Source organism: Apium graveolens, unplaced genomic scaffold (genome assembly GCF_009905375.1).
Source record: "Apium graveolens cultivar Ventura unplaced genomic scaffold, ASM990537v1 ctg7750, whole genome shotgun sequence".
Lineage (NCBI taxonomy): Eukaryota > Viridiplantae > Streptophyta > Magnoliopsida > Apiales > Apiaceae > Apium > Apium graveolens.
This window is the reverse complement of record NW_027420596.1, coordinates 42501-49794: the sequence shown is the minus strand read 5'-3', so window position 1 is coordinate 49794 and position 7294 is coordinate 42501.

Here is a 7294-nt window from a genome sequence, read left to right as displayed (position 1 = left end):
GGGCGTCCGCACTGATGACAAGTGGTGGTTGGAATGACGGCAGGGGCTGACGAAGGGCATTTGTGAGAATAGTGGCCCACTTGCCCACACTTAAAGCAGGTTACTGGCTTTCCTTTACACTCCCCAGTGTGATTCCTTCCACAAGTGTTACAGGTTGGCAATGGGGGTCGAGACTGGTTGGAATAGGACATTCTTGACTTCTGGCCGCCCTGGCTCACACTCACACTCATTGGTCGCTTAAACCCAGTGTTCTTTCCCGGTAGGGACACTGCTCCTCGATTAAACCTAGTTGGGAAGCTCCTTCCTGCGGAACCTCCACCCATGCTCATACTTTTCCTCTTTATTCCTTTCTTCTCTCTTTCCTTCTGCATCTGTTCACTTCCGACTTCTACAATCGTTGCTTTTTGCACCAGAGTGGCATAGTCCGTAAGCTCAAGGATTGCCACCCTATTCTGAATCCATGGTTTCAGTCCCTGCTGAAACCTCCTAGCTTTCTTTTCCTCAGTGCTCACAAACTCCGGCACAAACCTTGATAATTCGGTAAATTTCGCTTCGTACTCTGCTACAGACAAATCATTCTGCTTTAGCTCCAAGAACTTGAGCTCCATCTGGTTTTCCATAAACCTCGGGAAATACTTTCCCAGAAACAACTGACTAAATCTCTCCCAGGTTATAATAGCATCTGTCTCCATGTTTTTCTTGGCCTCCCACCAGTAGTTAGCTTCTCCTTTCAGAAGGTAGGTAGCAAATACAGTTTTCTGTGCCTCATTGATACTCAAAATCTCAAAAGATTTCTCCATTTCCTTTAACCATGCCCTTGCCTCAACTGGGTCGGCTGATCCGTGGAACTCAGGGGGCTTAAGGGACTTAAAAGCCCTGAAAGAGTTTGCCACTGCATTGTTACTTCCTTGAGGGGGTGGGTTGGGTTGACGTTCCAAATTCTGTCTTAGGAGTTGCATAAACTGGCCCATGGGATCCATGCCTGGGTTTGGTACTGGTTGCTCAACCTCGGTTTCTCCTTCTTCAGCCTCTATCTCAAATCCCTCAACATCATATGTTTCCTCTTCCTCTTCATACAGGGAGTCATCCTGTTCCACATAATCCTCATCTTCCTCTTCACTGTGATCTTGGTTTCTATTGTCCTGATTATGGCTTCCCTGGTCCTCAGACCCAGGGTTCGCCCTAGTTCCAATCTTTCTTGGCGGCATGATTCTGATAATAATAAAAACAATTATTGGGAAAAAATTCAACGTTAGGTCACAATCATATACAACATTGTGCCTTGCACAGCTCTTATAATGGGGAGAACGTATATCGCAATTCTATTATTTTAAGAAAGTTCTAATACGAAGTGCAGTAATAACAATAATAAAACAGTGATCCCGTCACTATGGAACTGAACTGAAAGGAAACAAATATATACATAATGCGAGAGTACATAGTTTGATCTGGTCAAAAGTACAACAGTGCTACAGTCATCTGTCCCAAAAGTGATACACAAGAGTCTATCTGTCTAGTCAGAAAAAGGGATGCTATATACAAGTCAACTATCCCGGAAAATTGGCTCTTACTAAGGCCTCGGCTAACTAGACAACTAGACTATTCCATCATCAATCCTGAATCACACACCCGAACGGGTCAGCTCCCAAACCCTTTCCATCGCACGACGGAAGATATAGTCGGCCTGCCGCCTAGAGATCCTACCATGCCTGTCCCCCTGGAGAGATCTGAGTCTCGCTCGGGACGTGAGCTCTATCCCTGTAAGCTCCCTCCTCAAGGATCGGGGTATAGAAGCCCTGGTCTCATAAGCTCGGGTACGCCTACCCGCCCTCTCTGCATCCAACTCCCTCCTGGCCTCATCCAGTCGGGCCTCGGCAACAGCCACTCGGGTCCTCAAAACATCCTGAACATATCCATGAGCTAACGAAAACTGCCTCTGGGCAGGGTCAAGAGGTGGTGAATCTGGAGCCGCTGAGGGTGCCTCCTCGGTCTGCCTAGGCTCGGAAGTATGGGTCTCTGAGCTGTCATCATCAGGAATCCAAGATAGTGGTGGAGGGGTAGGGGCTCTGACCACCGGAAGTGTGGGTAAAGGGATACCAGCATACACTACCATAGATCCAACACGCTCCTCAGCTACTGGGACCTCATCCGGGTCCTCCTCATCTTCCTCCATCTCAGGCTCCTCCTGATCCTCAACATCCAGCAATGCCTCATCATGCTCATGCTCGTACATCTCAGGGTCCTCCATCTCAGGCGCCTACACATTAAACGAGCTAAATTACTATCATGATATTTATAAGGGTTCCCGTAAGGGTTTTAGCTGTCAGTACTACTTTAAGTAGTCCGACCATGAACTTGGCAAGAGTTCTTATTATCTTTGTGAGTTTATCATTTTATCGTCGCATCATCTCTGAGGTTTATAACGCTTAGCTCTGATACCATTTCTGTAACACCCCCAGATCCGGGGTCGGGAATCCGGGTTGTCACGGTCTTTCTTTCCACAATATCACTTTACTTAATTAATAATAAATACCCTCATGCTGTGACCCCACACTAACACACACCACAACTCGTTATAGTCTCAGAGATGAAATTGAAATAAGTACAAGTCTTTGAATCCACAATTTAAAATTATTACAACCCAAAATGATTACTTGATAATTTACAGTTAATTGCCATTATCTGCCACAAGTTATAATTATACATAATTGGATTCTCAAAAGTAGATGGTCTAAACTACAATGGATCTACCTCTGCAGCTATAGCCGCTACAATATCAGCGGGAAGACGCGGGACGCTTCCCACGCGCTTGCGCTGGGTCTGCTGGAGTCTGGCCATCTCTCCTAACTGTTGTTGTGTGATGAAGAAATAAAGCAAGAGTGAGCCTTACAGCTCGCAAGATAATATGTAGTGATAACAATAATACAAGTATCTAAATGGATACTTACTAAAATCTTTATCGTGTGTAAGATAATTACTTACTAGATATAAGTAAAAACAAGGAATGAAGTTACCAATACTTCCCCACACTTATATCATTTATAAAGCTACTTGAACTATCACCGTTCAAAGTATAATAAAATTCACGAGGTCATCCCATAGATGAGACCACAAATAAACTTGAAAATATTTGATCTTTGAAATATTTTGAAAAGAAATGAAGTTACGAGATACTTCATTCAATGGATACACCAATAAAAATGTTTGACCCTGTCAATGCTTCGGCAACCACCCATTAGTAGCCTTTCGATCGAAATGCTACGGGTAGTGTTGCAGAATTATCCAAATGGATGATGAACTCATTACGGGAGTTTACCGCGCCAGGAAGACCACTTACGATGATCAGTCGTAGTAGTACAACCCCACCATTTTCTACATGTAGAGGAGAACCTGTCGGATTTACTTGTCAACCGAACACTGAACTCCTAAGGAATGGACCGCCTTAGCGGAACTTCCAGGCCATTTGGGCCAATATAATAAGGCTGGGCCGGCGCTACTCGACCACTTACGCCACTCCTAGTTCAGATGAAATCCATGACTCTGAAACGTAAAGCTCGTTTCCCCCTTTCCCCAAGTAGAAACTTGTTGATACGGCTCCACCAAGAAGTCGTACCTAGTTGGAAAGGAAAACTCACCGATATTTCCCAGGCGATGCCTGTTAATGGATTAACTTGTTCCAAGAATTTTACTTCCCGAATATTGGGTAAGTAATCAAAAACTCTTTTACCAAGACAGCAACCTTGTTGCGAATATAAAACACACCACCGAGCCGGATCCCCCAGGTTTTGAGCGAGTATTTAAATCCCCTTTTTAAAAGGAAGATCTTAAATATAAAAATAGTTTTGGGATCCGCTCTAACTTTTGAAAATCATTTTAAAGACTCGAAAACACTTTAAAGAGTGTTTGGAGTAAAACTGATTTAATGAAGTAAATCAGTCCCCAGAATATTTAGAAAATGTCTGAATATTATTATTTAAATAATATTCCCATAAAAATAATCTTTATAAAATAATTGAAGTAGAAGTATTAAAACTTATACTTGAAATGAATAGCAAATAATCAAAGATATACTTATACGAAAGTAATATCTTTATTTGAATAATCAAAAATAAGTTTGATTATCGACACCTTATTCTTTAATAAATTAAAGAATATATCTCAGCAAATAATCGGAGTCATAGATCCTCAAATGAATATTCAAATAATATTCAATAAATAAATAAAAGGAGTCATAAGTCCTCGAATGAATATTCAAAATAATATTCATTAATAAAATAAAGTTTAAAGTTATCGAATAAACCTTATTCGATTAATAGTTTGGAAAACTATAACCATATATATATATATATAAATATATATATATATATATATCCATATCCATATATACAAGATTACTCGGGATCCTCGACTCCCGGTTTTAGAAAATATTTTCACCCTTGGGTCCCTATACTAAGGGTATATGCAAGATACAACTATCCTCTAGCATAGGTATTATCAAATAACCAACAGATATAAATTTCAAGAATATGAAACAGGCATGCATATATACCATATCACATGCTACAATATATCGCAACATTTGCTAAATAACAATCATGCAATATCACAAGATAATGCATATACATACATTTACATCACAACAACAGTGTATCGGATAGAATACTTGCCTGAGCGACTTGGGGGTGAGAAAGGCTCGGGACGAGTCTGGCAACCTATAAACAACAAGTAAGTTGGAATTAAACCAAAATCACTTGTAAGTCTATGCTTTAACTAACTTAGACTCTAATGCTAGTTTTACGCTCACCGATTCGCTTAAGTCACTCGGGTACCCTCGGCTCCACCATTTTTAATAACTTGACCTTTACGAGTTTTAACGCGATTCCTTCGCGAATGACTTACCAACTGCCTAACACACTTACCATAAATGTTTCACACATTAATTAATCCTTTTTGGTCTTTAACCTACATTCCAAAGTAAGGCGAGGGAAAAAGTTTCGTTCGTGAAACGCCGTTACTTGAAACGGTCGTTTCTCCTAAACCGTAAATCGGAATCGAACGAACTACATATCAAAACGAAGCTCGTAACATGAGCTATCTAAACATGGCAGTGGTCACAATTTAACAGGGGGTTCTCGGGTCCTAATGCTATGCACAAAACAGTCCAAAGAAAATCGGACATTACGACGGCTATGTTTACGCGATTTCCCATTTTTAAAACTACCCACAATCATCACAAACCATCCTCAAATCCACACACATCAAACACCCATCCTTACCACATCATAACAATCCCAAACAATTCAATATTACTCATTCATACATATGCTTAACCTAACTTTAATCATGCTTTAAGTTTCTTTAAATCAAAACCACTAAATTATCATTTCATTTCACCACCATTCCAAATCTCAACTCTAAACATAACAACAAGATACCATAACATCTTACTCATCAAAATCACTTTATAATATATATGAACCTAGGGTTTGAAAGTGGTATACCTTCCTTGGATTGGTGGGTGAAGCTAGGAAGCCTTAATAAGCTTGGAGTAGTCTTAAGAAAGCTTGGATCTTCAAGAAAACAAGAAAAAAACTCAAGTTAAAACTTGAAAACACTATTCATTGTCTTCTCCAATGATTAAATCAAGAAGCTAGAGAAAGAATTTGTGGCTTAAACTTATGATATAGCCATTACTAAGCATAAGGAAGGTTAGGGAATTTTCTTACCAATTAAGGATGCTTGGATCTTGATTTTGGAAATTTGTAGCTTTGAAAATGGCAAAAAGCCGAGAGCAAGAAATGAAGAACAAAGCCTTGGTTGATTTTTTGATTTTGATGAAATGAATTGCTAGTTGGTTGGCTTGTTTTTGTTTTCCATTTAGCAAATTACCACCTTGTCCTTGCATTTGTGTGGTCCTAAATCAACCACACCTCCTTCCTTCCATGTCATGCTTATGTCACCCCTATGATGTCATCCTCCCTTCCTTGTCTTCTTTCTATTGGTTGGATGACATCACTCCCCTTAATCCCTTTGATTAGCTTCCTAATCGTTTGCCTAATGACCGCTGATCTGTTGTACGGTTCGCTTAACTTTCGTTCTCGTTTATCGTTTGAAGGATCATACCCGGGATCTTATTACTTAGGTTCCCTTGACCTTTCTCAATACATTATATTCCTTTTTATGATCCTCTATTATAATCCTTTAATTTAAATCCTTTTTATCCTGTTACCTTATACTCAATTCTCTCCGTATCTTGTGGATTTCCGGGAAAAACCAAAGTGTTCGGAATTGGGTTCTGACGATATTTACATACACTTATATACTTCATATAGTACTAATAAAATCCCAGAATATCCATAACAGAACCCCTACATAGTGTGGCGTGAAAAGTTTTCTCATTCAGCTAAAACACTATTCACTAGGGTTACAAAAAGTTGAAAAATTTTGGGGTTATTACACCGCCCAACGTGCCCCGCGCGCGCGCGTCTGTGCGCGCGCGTGTGTTTTGAAGAGAAATCACTCCGGCGCCCGGAACGAGACCCCAGGCGCCCAAATGGGGCCTCGTCGCCCGGAACGAGACCCCAGGCGCCCAAACGGCGAAGATGGAGCAAATTCTCTTTGAAACACACGCGCACACACACGCGCGCGCGCGCGCGTCGTACGTACGCTGCGGTGCGTAGTGCGTATGTGACGTATGTGCCTTAGGTGCCTTGGGGCATTGGGGTCTTGGGGCCTTGGGGCCTTGGGCCTTGGATTCGTTGCCTAGGGCGACCGTCGACCGATTCCAAAAGCGAGAGACCGGCGACCGATTCCGAGCAAAGAGATGTGGGAAGGGTGAAATGGGCGTCAGCCCGTCCGAGCAAACGGGGAGCGACCGATTCCAAACAAAGAGAAGTGGGAAAAGTAGCCCGTCCGAGCAAACGTGGAGCGACCGGGGACCGATTCCAAACTAAGAGAAGGCGGAACTGGGAAAAATGAAATGGGGCCTTGGGGGTAATAGGTATCGTAGATAGGATAGGTGACTTGGGTCCAAGGCAACGGGGCCTTGGGGGTATTAGGAACTGCGTAGGTAGGATGGGTGTTTGGCAACGGGGCCTCGGGTGCCTCGGGGCGTTAGGTTCCCTCGGCATTTGCACGATTGCCCTCGCGGTGACTGATAACCGATTACTCCAGTGAGAAAACACGCGTTCCATGTTTTGCTTAAGATTTGGCAAAACATGTCGTTGAATAGTCATTGGTCACTGGAGGTTGTGTCGGCGTTAGTTCGAGTCATTCTTTAATAATAAAAAAATGA